General features: G+C 42.0%; 1 long non-coding RNA gene across 1 annotated transcript in view; it reads right to left on the bottom strand.

Annotated features, from left to right (window-relative positions):
• The window catches only part of LOC117362270, a 120,743-nt gene extending 114,364 nt beyond the window's left edge, over nucleotides 1-6,379 (bottom strand). Inside the window, exon 1 of the long non-coding RNA XR_004539844.1 lies at nucleotides 6,296-6,379. This is a non-coding gene — a long non-coding RNA (uncharacterized LOC117362270). The remainder of the gene's footprint in view (nucleotides 1-6,295) is intronic.
• Nucleotides 6,380-16,761: the final 10,382 nt, after the last annotated feature.

The raw sequence follows: 16,761 nt of genomic DNA, 5'->3' as shown, positions 1-16,761 counted from the left end.
AAGATGGGCTGGGAGGCAAACACGGAACACAAAAGGGGGGAGGGAGTGCGTTTTGGACACAAGGCATGAACTTGGGAGAGAGGAAGGGAGGGAAAGAGATACTGAGGTGGGGGAGGGAATGAGTGTTTGGACACAGAAGGCATGGACTTTGGAGAGAGGAAGGGAGGGAAAGAGATGGTTGTGTACACGGGGAATAGAAGAAAGGAGAATTTTTGGTCATAGGGAGGGAGTGAGGTACAGATAATGGCATACCAGGGTGGGGGGGGGCAGTCTGCCCCACCCCGGGTTTACGTCCCAAGGGGGTGCACAGCTGGCCACCCTCCAGTGTTGTCCCTAGGCCGGCAAACTGCGGCTCTTTAGCCACTTGAGTGCCACCACCGCCATCGGGAACAGGCCGGCGCCAAGTTCTCCCTGCTTTTCCCTGTGGGGCCGGCCAACTCTCGCCACTCGCGTCAATTCTGACGTCGGAGAGGACGTTCTGGGCCAGCCAATCGCTGCCTGGCTGGCCTAGAACGTCCTCTCCGACGTTAGAATTGACGACGGGTGGCGAGAGTTGGTCGGCCCCGCGGGGAAGAGAAGCAGGGAGAACTCGGTGCCGGCCTGTTCCCGATGGCGGCAGTGGCAGCCTATTCCCCAGTGGCAGTGGCAGCATTATAAAATACTTTCTTTGTGTTTATTTGATTCCTATTCAAGAGAATTACTTTATATATAGTCAATATAGGCACAGAGTTAAATTTTTTAACATTTTCTAATGGTGGTGTGCCTCGTGATTTTTTTCATGAAACAAGTGTGCCTTTGCCCAAAAAAGGTTGAAAAACACTGCTTTAGAAGATTCAAGAAACTGTGATACATTCAAACTATCAGGTGAAACTAATTTATCCATTTCACCTTCTTCTACCGTTTCCTTAGCAGCTCTTGGGATGTAATAGAGGTTATCCGGTTCAAAAGTTTCCACATTAGAATATTGCAATATTTCCCTCAAATGCATTCTCAAGAGTTCTAATGGAGAAATATAATGTGTAGTAGGAAAGTTTAAAAAGCGAAGGTTCTTAGCTCTCATTGAATTCTCCAGTTTCTCTATTTTAGCATGAACCATCATACTATCTTTGATGTTAGAAGTAGCATTAACCTGTAAAGTACTCACAGCTTGATCTGATTTTTCTAACTTATTAGCTATATATCCTAATTTACCTTCATGCTCATTAATTTTTACAGTTATATCAGATGAAAATTGACCTAAATTCAAAACGGTTTTCTGTAATGAAGACTCAATTCTATTAACACTTAGCCATACATCGTTTAAAGTGATAATTTTATCTTTAGAGAGAATATTGGAGTCTGGCTCCATAGCCATCTGCACAGGAGTCAGGCCCTTAACTCCCAATAAAGATTGTCCTGAAACCTCCAGTCCAGATAGAATAGACAAATGTAAGGGCGAGATAGCTCCCTCCTGTAAGGAGAAAGATTCTACTTTCCCAAGATGTAGTGGTTGAGGACGTGGTGACAGTTCCCCTGAGGATAATGAGGCAGCTTGAATATCTAGTTACCTGCTCTTCCACATATGGTAAAACGGAAGCCAAAAGATGACAATCCATCGGGCCCGTCATTGAAGTAGATGTAACAACTTTGGCCTTCCTTTTGCCCATAGTGTTAGGAATCGATAATACCTGCTCCCTGCTCCTCTTGGCCTCTGAAAGGGCTTAAAAGGAGTGTGTCCTGCCCCTTTGGACATACCTGTGGCCCGAGGCTTGTGACCACAGGCCGCGTACCACAGCTTCGCAGCAATTAAAGAGCCCGGCAAGCGCCCTTCTCCAGCTGACTGGGGCTCGGTCGGCTGTGGGACTGCCTGTCCCGTTGGTAATGTGCTAACCAGCACTGGTGGCAAGATCTCCTCCGCTGCTTCATGGCAATTAAAGAGCCCAGCAAGGGCCCTTCTGCAGCTGTCTGGGGCTCAATTGGCTGCGGGTCTACCTGTCCCATTGGTAATGTGCTAACCAGCACTGGCGGCAAGATCGCCTCTGCTGCTTCGTGGCAATTAAAGAGCCCGGTAAGGGCCCTTCTCCATCTGACTGGGGCTCGGTCGGCTGCGGGACTTCCTGTCCCATTGGTAATGTGCTAACCAGCACTGGCGGCCCAGGCTCATCAGCCATTCGATGTTTTGGAGATTCTGTCCAGGATTTTTGTCTCTTGATATTTTGGCTGAGAGGGGAGGCTTTCCTTTGGTGGGGAGATGCTGGAACTGCAAGCCACGAGCTCTAAAGGGCTGAAATCTTAGAGAGTTGAGCTGGAATCAGATACTCTGATTTAGAGTTACCATATAGCTCCAGAAAAAAGGAGAACAGATCGAGACATCTGGGAAAGAGAGCTAGACTCACAAAACTGCTAAGAGCTGTGAACTTGGCAAAGAAAGTAACCCTTGTTCTTCCCCCATTTTATGTGGGCATTTTCTCAGTTTCTTGTATAAAAACAGTAAATGTGTTTATTCTAAGATGTGTAAGCAAAGTGTGCTCTGTGGACTCAAATCCCCAGTAGACTTTTCTTTTCCTAGAGAGCTAGGCTGCAACTGGAGAGCTTGAGCCCACCATTTTTTTTAGCTTCTGGGAGAGAACAGTATCCATTTTGTAAGATTGCAAGGCTGCATGTAAACTTGAGTCTAGCATTGTCCTTTCACCAGGTTTTCACCCTTTATTTCCATTAGCCTAATACAGCTTAGATTCTTATCTAAATCTGGAGCACAGAGTTATTCCCCACAAAGTGTGGAGACACACTCCCAGCTTCTCTTTGAATAGGATGGGCTGGTAGAGTAAGAAGATTCTGTACAAAGTTGGACTGCCTTGAAATCATCAAATTATAAGTGTGCATTCTTTACTTCAAGTTATTAAAGAAAGTTGTTCAAAAACTACATAGTCTGATAACACTAAGGTTACAGAAGTAAGGGTTAACTGAAGGAGAACCTCAGCGAAGTGCTAATCTATTCCAGTGAATTCAGTAGTGCTCTGCCAATGGGGAAGTCTCTGCTTTTCAGTACAAAACCTAAGGAGGTTTCAGTGAAAAAACATAAGAACATAAGAATTGCCACTGCTGGGTCAGACCAGCAGTCCATCATGCCCAGCAGTCCGCTCACGCGGCGGCCTTCTGGTCAAAGACCAGCACCCTAACCGAGACTAGCCCTAACAGCGCACGTTCTTGTTCAGCAGGAACTTGTCTAACTTTGTCTTGAATCCCTGGAGAGTGTTTTCCCCTATAACAGCCTCTGGAAGAGCGTCTATGTGTGAAGACTGTTTAGTAAAGCTGTTAACAGCACAGTGAAAAACTGTGGTGCCAGCATACCCCTAGAGGCTCTTCCTGTAGGCAGCCCATCAGGAAGAAGAGGGGCCCAGTAGCAGAGTGACCTATGAAATTAGGCTCAGGGCAGGAAGGCCTTTAGGGAGAAGTCTCAGTAACAATCAGTGCCAAATGCCCAGTGGCAGAGTAGCCCTTGAGAGCAGGCTTAGGGCAGGGTGGCCATGGGAAACAAGCTTAGGGTGAGGCAGAAGACCTCTGGGTTCACAGGAGTAGTTTTAGAGCACGGAGATCCTTGGGAGCAAACTCAGGGCAAGGAAGAAGGCCTTCAGGAGCACAATCAGTGCCCAAGGCCCAGTGGCAGAAAGGCTCCTGGAAACACGATTGGTGTTCGGATCCTGGTGGTGGCAGAGGTTCCTGGGAGAGCAATCAGCACTTGGAGCTAGAGGAAGTGGAGGCTTCTGGGAACACAACTGGCACTCGAAGCCCAGTAGAACATAGTGGGAAAGTGTGCTGCAGCAGAAGGGTGAAATCTGAGGGACGTGGTAGAGATGGACAGGGGAAAAGACTCATGAAAGAGCAAGAAGACATAAGAAATATTGCCACTCTAAAAAAATTAACTTAATGAAGAATCAGGGACTTATGTTTAAAGCTGTCATTATGGTAGAGAAATTGGTTCCAAAGGTTGTTTAGTAAGTGCTATTGAACACCATTCACTCAGATGGCTTAATAAGTTTATTATCAAAATTCTCATAAGTAAGCATCCAAATGTTTTTATATAATTTGTACATACAGTAGTTGAATAAACTATTAAATAGTTCAATCATCCTTGTACATAGCAGTCTTTTTCTTTTTCTTTCCTTGTGGGTAAAAAGGGAAATCCCACCTGCTAACACCTTACTTCCTCAAATGGAGACACTAGATGCCAATCATTCCAGGGCTCAAAGGAACCTTCCAAGGAAGACCCCAGCCAAGTTAGCCCTAAATCCAGGATTGCTCAAAGGGGAATAACATTGACCTCTGAGAAAATTTATAGGACTAAGTGCAAACATTTTTACTCAAAATTTCACTAAACTCTTCAATTTAGGTGCTTAAAAAGTGGAAAGCAACAGGAGCAGATTTAGGGTAGGGAAAAGAAGTTAGGAGTTTAGCACCAAGTGTCATCACTAGGCTCATATATATGAATGGTAGGCTTAAATTTATGAGCGTACTTTTAAGCTCCTAAATTAAAATGAGTTCTCAACTGAAAACTTAGGGGCTCAATATCGATACAGAAAAAGATTTTAAAAAACCAGCATGAAATTTTCAATAAAAACTTTAAACAGAACAAAAAAAAAAACAACCCAGCAAGAACACTATTTTCAAAACTCATTTTTAAGATGTTTTTCTACACAGTTTGTCTAAATCTCAAGGGAGCATGCTGGGGGGAGGGGGTTGTGGTAATATCAACCTGATTAGTGTAGGAAGGCCCATTCTCCAACTCCCTGACATGCCCCTTCCAACAAAAATGTAAAAATATTGTTTAGCACACTGTTAGCATGTGCCGATTTGGACTTACCGCAGGACACCTGAGTGTGTCTCGTGGAAAGCTTTTTTAAGCTGCGGTAAGCTTTGTAAAAGAGCCCCAAAGAAAATCAAACAAAAATTCAAAGATAGCTGTCTTAACTCACAAGGTGAAACATAAAATATTAGCTGGGGCTAAGCAATAGAATTTGATAACCCAATCTGCTCAGGGATAATCCATGTATAAAGAAGAACAAGACAGACAAACATTGAACATATTAGCGATGCACGATTTCTGAAAACACACATGAAATGTCAATTTTCCATGTCATTTTTTAATATTTTAAATCTGAAACAACAGGCAAAAGCTTAAAAACATAAGAATAGTCTTAAGTGGGTCAGACCAATGGTCCATTAAACCCAGTAGCCCATCCTCACGGTGGCTAATCCAGATCACTACTATCTGGCAAAATCCTACTGATCCAGGGCAACTTCCTCCATGTCTGTCTCAATAACAGACTATGGATTTTTCCTCAAGGAAATTGTCCAAACCTTTTTTATCCTGCTATGGTCACTTTTTCTACAGCTTAGAAAAAGGACCCTTTTATTATCTAAGCTCTCAACTTCTCTCATTCATTATTGCTTTGTAAGCCACTTTGAAGCAAACCAGGAAAAAGCAATACAATAAATAAATTCTGTTTAACTAGTCTCCTGTCGCATGCTTCAGTTCTCTTTTCTGGTTACATTTCTAATGCTTACAATTCCCGACAGTTTGTAGAGAGCTTTACTACTGGTATCTGCTACTAAACACAGGCGATTTTCCCTTCCAACCTCTTTTGTGCTTTGTAGTCAGAGGCTCAACGCTATCCCCTCCCAACATCATTTCAGCTTGCTAAGTTTTTCCTAATTAGTTATGCAATGCATGGTGCTTGCAATCTTATGTAGGTGCCCATCAGAAGCAAACTGCCTCTGCAGAGCAATTGGCAAGAGTCGTGTCGGGGAGTAAAAGAGCCCAAACTGCAAAAAACAGTGGGGAAGGAGGAAACACAGTTAGCTTGTTTCATACTGATTACTAATGATTGAACCATTATTCCATTGATTGCTTCATCTAAGTTGCATTATGCTAAGCAAGTCCTGGACTGTATGGTTCTTCCCCTAATAATGTAGAATTGATGACTGTCATAAAGCCAAGTGCCGCTAATAAAAAAAATACTGTGGCACGTGCTGATATATTACAAAGCATATACACACACACACCAAAAGATAGGTAGGTTGAAGGTTGTAAATAAGAGCTAGAATGCAGAGGATTTTAGAAAGCTTAAGACAATAAAAATAAACTATGAGCAATCACTTTTTTTTTTTTTTCCCAAAAAGTATTCTGGCTCTCCTGGAGGATGCCAGCAGTTAAACTTTTAGCACAGTGGTCTCAGAACATTACCAAACTGTACTCTGGCCCCTTAAACACTCTTCTTTAATACAGAACTCAAAACAAAGAAATAAATGAACTTACAGTTTTGCTTGTACAGAATTATTGCTCCTGCCAGAGTCCACCCTTGACCAGTGCAATTCTCTACTTCAGGGGCTGGGAGGAATGCTTTAGCTGCTTGCTGAGGATAATGTGATTTTTAAGAGAACAGCACTAAAGCTGTACTTTAGAAATTAGCAGTACTAAAGGTGAAATCTTATTAGAACAATGCTTTCTCAAGCCATGCAGTTGACTAAACAGGGAGAAGAAAGCTCCTGGCCTGCCATAACCAGATATTCACTGCTGGTGCCCAGACATAACCTGGTATTCAGATTCAGCAGCAGCATTAAATATCCAGGTCCAATTCAGCTGGTAGCAATCAGTGCTTATAAAAATGCTGACCATCACTGGCTTTGGCTGTGCGTTGTCTGATCCATTCCTTGTGTTCCTCACAGCAATTTCAGGTTATTTTATTTTGATGACGTGTCTATGTCTCTTTTCTTTCATAGGTCCATCTAGCCCAGTATTCTGTTTCTAACAGTGGCCAATCTAGATCGCAAATGCCTAGCAGAGTCCTGAAAAGTAGCAAGATTTCCTGTCCTTAACCCCACCCCCACCCCTTCCAGGAATTTGCCCAAACCTAAAGGGGGAATTCATCAATGAGCACGCTAAACACTAAAAAGGCTCATTATGTTCCTAAGGGGTCTTTAGCATTTAGCGTGCACTAACACAGTAGCTTGAATTCCCCCCTGTTTTTACAACATTTTCAGGCAACGAATTATAGCATTTAACTAAACATTAAGTGAAAAAATATTTTCTTCAATTAGTTCGAAATGACTACGTAGTTTGCCTTCTAGCCCTTGTACTTTTAAGAGTAAACAATTGATTTGCATTTAGCTGTTGCACTCCATTCAGGATTTTGTAGATCTCTACCTTTCCCATCTTAGTAGCCTCTTCTCCAAGCTTAGCAACCCTGCCTCTTTGGCCTATCCCCATATGAGAGTCATCCCATCTTAATGATTTTGGTCACTCTTCTCTGTAACTGAACACAACACTCAAGATGAAATCTCACCATGGTTTGATACAGAGATATTATGATCAGTGGTGTAGTAAGTGGGGGGGGGGAGGCAGATTTGAGCTTTTGGGGATGGTGGGGAATAGTATATGGTCCTTTTTAAAAGTGTATTATGTTTTTATTAGTTAATAACTCCTGTGATATTTGCATGGAATAGTGGCCAATCAAGTACAATACATACATAAATAAATAAATAAATATTTCTCAAGCTCATTCATATATGTCCTTCAGGAAATTACTAAAAACTGATCTATTCGGAAAAATTTGTAAATTGATGTCCCAGATTATTTACTGGTAAATCATATACTGATCTTATAGCTAGTACATTTTTGCCGAATTTTATTATATTCTAGCATATTGTATTTTATTCACCTATTCACGTGCTATTATATAATTCTAGTTCAACTTTTTAGAATATTGTATTTTATTCATTGACTGTATATTTTTAGTATTGTATGTGGACCGCCTAGAACTATGTGGTAGGGTGGTATATAAAAATAAAATTATTATTATTATTTTTTTTAAAACCCAAATCCTCCTCCTTAAGGGAAATGCTGTTACATATTATAAGCTAAACATTTAAATCTTTATTTTTCTTTTATTTCTTTGTTTTGTTTTCCTCAGATCACTTTCCCATTACTCTACCTTACAATTTAAGGTTATGATTTAAATCATATATGGTGATTGTATTTTGTGATCCCATATAATCTGCATACATTCTGATGTGCAAAAGAAAAGGGCTCCTTTTACAAAGGTGCATTAGGGCCTTAACATGCGGAATAGCGTGCACTAAATTGCCGTGCGCGCTAGACCTTAACGCCAGCATTGAGCTGGAGTTAGTTCTAGAAGCGTAGCGTGGGTTTAGCGCGCGCTAAAATCCTGCGTGCGCTAAAAACGCTAGCGCACCTTAGTAAAAGGAGCCCAAAGTGAAAGTGGAGAGCTTAACCCCTGAATTTAATTATGCAAGCATTTATCATTCAATCAGTTTACACGTCTACTATTCTCTGCTTTTCTGGTGAGGTCCTGACATCTTTGATTAGGGCCAGAAGGACAACAGCAATGACATCGCTCTTATCTGCTGCACAAATGCAATACCATTGTGAAAACACCATAAAGGAGAATAAATACAAAGAATAAGACTGGACGCAAGGAGACTTTAAGGTGAGTGTCTAAAAATCACTTAATGAAATATAACTAGCTAGAGTTCTAATTCAGGTAGCAAGGAAATAGGGCCTCAAATTTGTTTTAGCAATATTTTGGATTTGGCTAGAAAGGGTGCATTCCTATAGTCTTTCACTAAAGAGTGAAAGTCAAAATGGACTAGTTTCACCAGAGTAGGTCCAGTAGATAATGAGTCAGGAGCCCCTTCTATTATGTCCATGGATGTAGCTCCACAATGCTGTTCTCCCTGCTGAACTCCCAGCCATTCATCTTCCACAATTTCCCTTGCTGTCATTCTTTAGGTTCAAGGCCAGATTTATGCTTCTTGGACAGAATTCTATAAATCAGCATGTCCAACTTCCAAAAGGTTGTGATCTACGTTTTCCAGCCAAAAGTGCCGGTGATCTACCACCATGAAAATTAAGGGCTCCTTTTACTAAGGTGCGCTAGCGGTTTTAGCGCACGTTACAATGCCGCACGTGCTAAACGTTAACGCCTCCATAGAGCTTGCGTTAGTATTTTTCATTTAGCGAGCGCTAGAAACCCTAGCACACCTTAGTAAAAGGAGCCCTAAGTTTCAAATTAGTTTCAAATTAAATTTTAACTCAGTAAAGTTGGAGGATTCCCCTCCACCCCCCTCCCCATTTTTAATGAACTTTCTGTCATTTACTTGGATGTGATCAGCTGTTAAGCAGATTTAGCAAAAACAAAACGGAGAGACGAAGATCTAATAAGAACTATGAGGGGAAATGGAAAGTACATTTTTTCTTAAAGTTTTATTGAGTAAAAACTTTCTTTAACTGTCTTAATAACTTTCATTGAATAATTTGTGTTAAATTTAGATCGAATATTGATCCAGGCTGATCTTACACAATCTTTAATATTTCGCTCTTGCTCATTAGTGACACGTCTGAGCCTGCATTTCATCCACAAGCTTTATGAAGTTGGGTGATTATTGCATGAGGGCCAGTCTCAAGGAATCCTGGAGATGTTCATCTGTCATTTTGGAATATTGTGTACTCTTTGTCATTTTCAGATGGGAAAATGCAGATTCACACAAATAAGTTTGAACCGAAACAGGAGTGTACAGCTTCACTGCATCTTCTCAAGTTGGGAAATTTGGCTCTAGGCATTAGCTTCCAAAACGATTCTTGCTCAGCACGGGTCTTGACAAAAATGTCATTTTTAAAGGTTAATATTTAATTTTCAAGAGATGGCTTGTTCAATGAGTAATTTTTACTGATAGCAGCTGCAGTTTCTTTAATGCCCACAACTGTTCCAATTTTTGGGAAGTCACAGAATCTATTCTATGGTTGCATTGACCGAATGTGACCTTGGCTTCGCTATCAACTGTTCCTGAGTAGCCAATTTCGATTTAAGTTCTTTGAGCATCAGTTTACGAATTTCACTTATTACTATGCAAAGCCTTATAATGATGTTACAGATTACCCTTTTTGGACAAGGTTACTGGGGTATTAAAAATTAGACAATACTTTTCTTTCACCATGATGAAGAAGTAGTCCATTTCCCATTCATCATGAAAGTGGTAGATTTTGCTCTTCTTTGGAATATTCATCTTCGTTATACTGGGGTAGCTGGATGTAAGAAGGCCAAATCTACTGTTAGTATAAACACTGGCTGAATCTGGTCCAAAACTGTCACTGTTCCAAAGTATTAAAGATCAACAGGAACTGAAGACCTCTGGATGATGTACAATACAGGGACTGGAGATGCCAAAACCACACATACAGTTCTAAAAGTAAAAATAAGAATTCATCATACTGGAACCAACAAATACCACCAAACAATCATCAAAAAAACTCAAACACCTATCCAGCAAACCAGATAAAATCAAATACTGCCAAACAAGTTCAAATACCACCATACGTGATTTAATAAATTCTGCACACAGTGTAGAATCAACGCAAAGGCTAGGCAAAATAAAATTGCAGAGGCAAGCAAAAGTCACAGTGGTTTGAACCAATTCGAAAGCAAGGCATAGGCAAGTTAGAACAAAATTGGAAAAGCCTGCCAAAATCACCAAATTCTTGACACTTTGTTGTGTCTGCCCGAAAACGTTTAATCAAAGCGAACTCTAAAGCAACCAATGACCAGCACACGACACAACTAATAGTAAGTGTATTCAGATAAAGCCCAGGCGAATGCATATCACCCGGTATATAACACACTTCTAAGGGGTGTTGGGGTGAGGGCAGGAATGGGTGATTCTGAGAGGCAGGAGACCAGGTATGACGCCGGGTCTGTAGCGTATCGTCACGGGGCGCAGGCCGCAGCCCTCTGGGGTACCGACAAACTATTGGCACAAAAACAACAAGTGAAACTATTGGCACAAAAACAACAAGCGCCCCCAATACACCCACAGGCAAGATTTTCATAGGCAGAGAAAAAAGACAGGCAAAGGATCAGCAGCGACGGCAAGCCCTCGGCAGACGACCTGCCAGCACGAGCTCTCTCCTAGCGATGGGGCGAGCAGCTGGAGAAATGGAGCCAAGTGGGGCTGGCGATCTAACTCTGACCCCTCCACGATCTACCTGTTATAAATGGTGCCTGAAAGTCAGTAACAAAAAAGTACTGTGGATTCAATGTTCTTGATGTCAACGTTTATTAAAAGCAAATAAAAAAGCAAATCCAATAGTTGCCGTCGTTCTGGCCATATTCAGTCCTCCAATTTTATATATTTGTATACACACATAACTACGGTTGTGATGTGTTCATTTGATGGTATTACCAATATGTGGTGCTTTCAAATCGGAATCCCGAGGAAGGTGCTCTATGCTGAAACACAGACCATGCCGGGTCCACACCATATTTTGTCTGGTTTCCATTGTTTGTTGCTACTCACATCAACTACTGGATTTGCTGATAATAAAATTTGACATCAAGAACATTGAATCCACAGTACTTTTTTTGTTTCTGGGTTTCCCTTGCTGCTCTGTGGAATTTGGGGGTGATTTTTGATGTTTTGGATTTTTTGCCTAAAAAATCAGTGCCCCCCCCCAAAAAAAAATGCTGAGTGCTAGTCTATAAATGGCAGTTAATGTTAAGCGTAGTTTATAGAATAATGCTTACGCCTGAGAATTGCACCTAACTTTAGGTGCATCTATTTGCCCAATTAAAACCTGGTACAAAACCTTGCGCTTAAAGTTAGGTGTGGATCACTCTTATTCAATGTGCATGGAACTCTCAGGAACACCCCTAATCTGCCCATGACCCTCCCATTTCTGAACCCCTTTTTTGACTCGCGCACAGAATTTAGAGCAGGGATTCTAAACCTGGGGTCTGTGGACCCCTAGAGGGATCAATGGATGGGTTTCAGGGGATCTGTGAGGGTCAGATAAAAATTAGCATTTATATTCACTATACGGCCCAGTACTGTTAATTTTTCTTACAGATAACAAGAGAGTAGATGTAGTAGTGTTAGTAGTAATGGCTGTAGAAAACATAATAGTTTTAGATGTGTTTAAATTTGCACAAGAGGATTGTATTTCATAATTATAATGAGTGGCCATTAGTTTTTGCATAAAAAGGAGTGTTTTTTTAGATTGTTTACTTTAAAGTTTAATAATAATTTGTGTATGTCATATGTTATTTGTGTATGTAATTTGTGTATGTATGAGGCAATCAAATCTTGATAAAAATAGTACATTATATTCATTGCATGCAAAGTTATGTGAATATTTCTGGAGAAGGGGATCCATAGCTTTCATTAGATTCTTACAGGGGTCTGTGACTGTGAGGGAGTTGGAGATTCTCCCTCACGAGTGATGATGTTATGCTGGTGGGCAGTAGAGGGCGCTGGCCAATTAGTGGGTAAACTACAGGGTCCAGAATGCATTGAGCTTTGTGGCTCAGAGCTCAACCCTCATCCAGCAGGTGGCGCTGAACTACAGGCTCCAAGAAGCATTGAGCTTTGTAGTAGAGAATGACACGGTGGCCGAATCAGTGGGGGGAGGGAAAAAGTGACCACTGTGGGCACGGGGACAAGGCCATCCACTGCGGTGAATGGCCTTGTCCCTGCAGTTAAGGGAGGGAACGCGCGCGGTCACCGATCACGGGCGGCCCCTCCCTACTTCCTACCTACCTACTGAAAGTATCTCCCTCCCTTCCCCTTACCTTCACAGCACATTAGTAAAGTAACTTGCTGAAGCAGGCCGAGCCTGCCTGCAGTCGCGTCTGTGTGGGCATCTAACAAGACAATAAACATATAAGAGACAATTCCTTCTCAATTGCTCTTCTGACAGTAGAGCCTCAGTGGATTGTTTTAGCTTGGCGGGAAGATAGCATGGTCTCAGGCTGAAAAGCAAGGGTGAGATCCGGTACTGAAGGAAATGTGTGAAAGGAACATGATAAGTGAATGTCTGAAGTGTCTTTGAATTGGAACTGTGACTAAAAACTGGATCAAAGAAACTCTTGTAAATAGTTTGAAAGTTTGAAACTGCAAGTCAAATCTACAAGTAATGTTCAAGTTTATGAAATTTTCATCGGTCTCATTGGAACCCAGGGAAAGACATCCTTCGGCCTAATGAGATTTAGTTCGGCCCTGGCCTGCACCTAGCTCGAACACCTGAACATGTTTTGTATGCCCTGTTCACAGGGAGCTAGCTAGTGCCTCAAAAATGTGAGACCGGGGTTACATAGATATAGATAGATACATACACAAATTATCAATTACTTTTGCGAGAACAATTTTTTGTTCTGTTTAAAGTATATTTGAATATATATTTCTGAAATTTGTTTGTATATGTAGATATGAATGCCTATGCATACACACACATACATACACACACATCTACCTTATGTGCTCAGAATGGGTTACATATCAGGTACTCAAGCATTTTCCCTATCTGTCCAAGTGGGCTCACAACCTATCTAATGTACTTAGGGTAATGGAGGATTATATGACTTGCCCATGGTCTCAAGGAGCAGCATGGGGTTTGAACCCACAACCTCAGGCTGTAGTTCTAACCATTATGCCACTCTCCTCCAATCTCAATTAGTTTTAGAAATATTATCCCTCTCTTTTACTAAGGTGCACTATGCTTTTTAGCGTGCAATATTAATGCATGCTAATCACGCACTAAACGCTAACACGTGCATGTTATCCTATGGACGCGTTAGCGGTTAGTACACGCGTTGATTTAGAGTACGCTAAAATACTTAGCACACCTTAGTAAAAGAGGGCCTATATATTTAAATATACTTAAAAAAAAAAAAAAGATTGTTCCTGCAAAAGTAATTGACAATGCACATTTGGTTACTTTGACAAGGGAAAAGAAAGATAAAATGCTTTTATGCAAATTTGATTCTTCCTCCCTCTCTTCCCCCCTCTCCCAATAATAATCTAGAGCTATTCTGCTGGAAGGAATTATCTCCGCAGGCTGGCAGCTGCAGGAGGCAGAGAATTAAAAATGGCTCTGTATATGGGAAAATCTGTTCCATAATCAGTGCTATTCTTAGCGAAGACATCAATCTACTTCAGCTCCCACAATGCTTTCCCTGTGCAAATGACATATACAGCGTGATGTAGAAACTCCCATTACATCACTGACATTGAGCTCCTAGCCAGGAGGAAGGCAGCATCAGCACAAGGTGCAGTCTCCGTAGAGGGCTGCCTTCATAGATCCTGCGTCTTCCCCTCACATGCTTTGAAACACCTGCCAGCAATAGATGACGCTAAGAAAAAAAAAGTGTTCCACTATGATTTATCCAACTGAACTCAAAAAGGTGCAACATGCTGTCAGAGCTCAGGGCAAAGCGTCACTGTTTCCTGCCTGACAACTTCATATGCTCGTCTCCATTCCCAGATCACAAGGCATCAGACTGACAACTGTTATCCAAGTCTGAGTGTATGTTGAGAGGCATATGCTGCAGAAAGGTATTTTAAGAAGTAAGCAACCACTGCCGTTCCTCAACACAAAATGTCCTTGAGCCTGAAATGATGGAGCAGCTGTGTGGCAAGTTAAAATGTATGCCTACAGAGCAAATCTTTTCGAGAGACCACATTCATTCTGCACAGTACTGCTGCCAATACTTATAAATAGGGGAAATGCTACAAATAGGTAATTTTTTTAATTCAACAGTTTTATTGAATTTTAAGAATATAAAAGCAGAGAGCAATACTTAATCTTGTGCCCATATTACACAAACAACCCTCCAAACATAGGAGAATATAAAACTGTATATAAATGTGATCTACAACAGTGATATTCCCTAAAACCCTCCCCATACTCTCACATAGGCATAAGAGAGAATTACAACATATAGTAAATTGAGCAATCCGTTTGATGGGTTCCCAGATTTTACCACAGCTTTGAGTTAATATTGGCTTTATATTTATAAATGGTACAAAACGATTGCCACCATAATTGGAAGTTGAGCATTTGAAAGTTTTTCCAATTACATCATATGTCTTGTAAGGCAATAGCAGTAAGTATTGACATCAGGTCTGTCGTTTCTTGTGATAGGAGTACTTCTGTATCAAACCTGCTCAAAATAATTGTGGAATATTTCAAGGGGATGTCAATACCAGTTATCAACCGCATTTGTTGCCAAACTGTAGTCCAAAACTTTTGTACGTAGGAGCAGTCAAAAAGCATGTGATCCAGTGTTCCATCCGAGAGATTACAGGACCAGCATCAGCCTGACAGCAAAGAAAAAGCAGCCTAAGATTTGACGGGAGTCTATAATGTTCGGTGCACAATCTTATAAAATGAGGGCCAGATTCTGTATAGGATGCCTGGTCTCAGAAGCCGCCTAAGCAGATTTTGAGAATCGCACATGGGTGTCCTTTATAGAATCATGTCTGTCTAAGCCCGCTTAACACCATGATTCTCTAACTGGCATCCATGTCACAGGCGTCGGTTAGAGAATCGGATTGCCACTGAGCTGATCGCGGCAAGAGAATCTCCCTGCCATGATCAGTTTAGTGGCCACGGCAGGGAACCTGTCTCACACACACACATACACACACACACACCCATGAAGACTACTGGCAGGAGGAATGTCCAGTCCCTCTTGCCAAACCCCCAAAGCTGCCCCCCCCCCCAACCCCCGAATGTCTACAGCAGGAGAAGTGTCCAATTCCTCCTGCCACCACCTCGTTGAGACATTCACCGGCAGGAGGAATGCCCAGTCCCTCCTGCCGGAAACCCCTCCAAGACATTCTCTGATGCCCCAACACCCCCCAAGCCTACCCAGACCCTACCAGTACCTTCTTTAGTTGGCCGGCCAGAAGGATGCTTACTCCCTCCAACTAGCAGGCCTGCCTCCACTGAATGATAGGCCTTCCCCTTCCTGGTGCATCATGGAATGCACCGGGGAGGGGCCTAAGGCCCTGACTAATCCAGGCACTTAAGGCCTCTCCCTTAGGAGGGGCCTTAGGCACCTGAGCCAACCGGGGGATGTATTGCGGCAGTGGCGACAGGAGGAATTCGGCACTCCTCCTGCCCCGGACATTCAGGAGTAGGGGGGCTTCAGGGGTTCCAGCAGGAGGGAGTGGGCATCCCTCCTGCTGGTCTTTTTCGTGGAGGGGATGAACGGGTTTCCTGCTGCAGCTGCTAAACTGATTGCAGCAGGAAGATTCCCTTGCCGTGATCAGTTTAGCGGCCACGTCTATTTGAAATGTGAAACCTTTTGTATTCATGGTCTACAGAGGTTGTGTTTAGGAATTTGTAATATGCTGCTATGTCATGGTAAAAAGGATAGATGGGGGAGAACTTTGGCTGCATTGCCAAACTACAAAACATAAACACCATCATAGAATTGATAATATTGTCTAAGTCATCTTTTCACTCCTACCGCTGACTTCAACTTAACTACAAACAAGGAACAAAACAACTTTTTAAAAGCACTCATATAACACAGATTGAAAAAGAAACATATTACGTATCGGCTGGTCCAACTTGTTCCAATAATAACTTGCAACACAGCTGAAACTTCACGCAAATACCTCATGGCCTTAAATCACAGCCTAAACGTCACTAAGGACAGGCCACTCCCCATCGTCAAAGGAACGGCACTATCAACCAATCAAAAATCAAAGCGAAAAATGAGCATAATTCAAACCAGCTGTGAGCTCAGAATGTAATCATAACAATTCTAAAACAATGATTAAACCCTCAAAACCAAATCACTCAACATCTACAGAAATAATTACTAGCCCCCCAAAAACAACCACCCCCATCGGAAGCACACATCAACACATCTGCCTGTCACACACACACCACAACACTCACGTTGTTAAGTAAATAATGCT

This window comes from Geotrypetes seraphini, chromosome 1, assembly GCF_902459505.1.
Source record: "Geotrypetes seraphini chromosome 1, aGeoSer1.1, whole genome shotgun sequence".
Classification (NCBI taxonomy): domain Eukaryota; kingdom Metazoa; phylum Chordata; class Amphibia; order Gymnophiona; family Dermophiidae; genus Geotrypetes; species Geotrypetes seraphini.
Note: the sequence above shows the minus strand (reverse complement) of the source record. Positions and strands in the feature narration are given on the sequence as shown.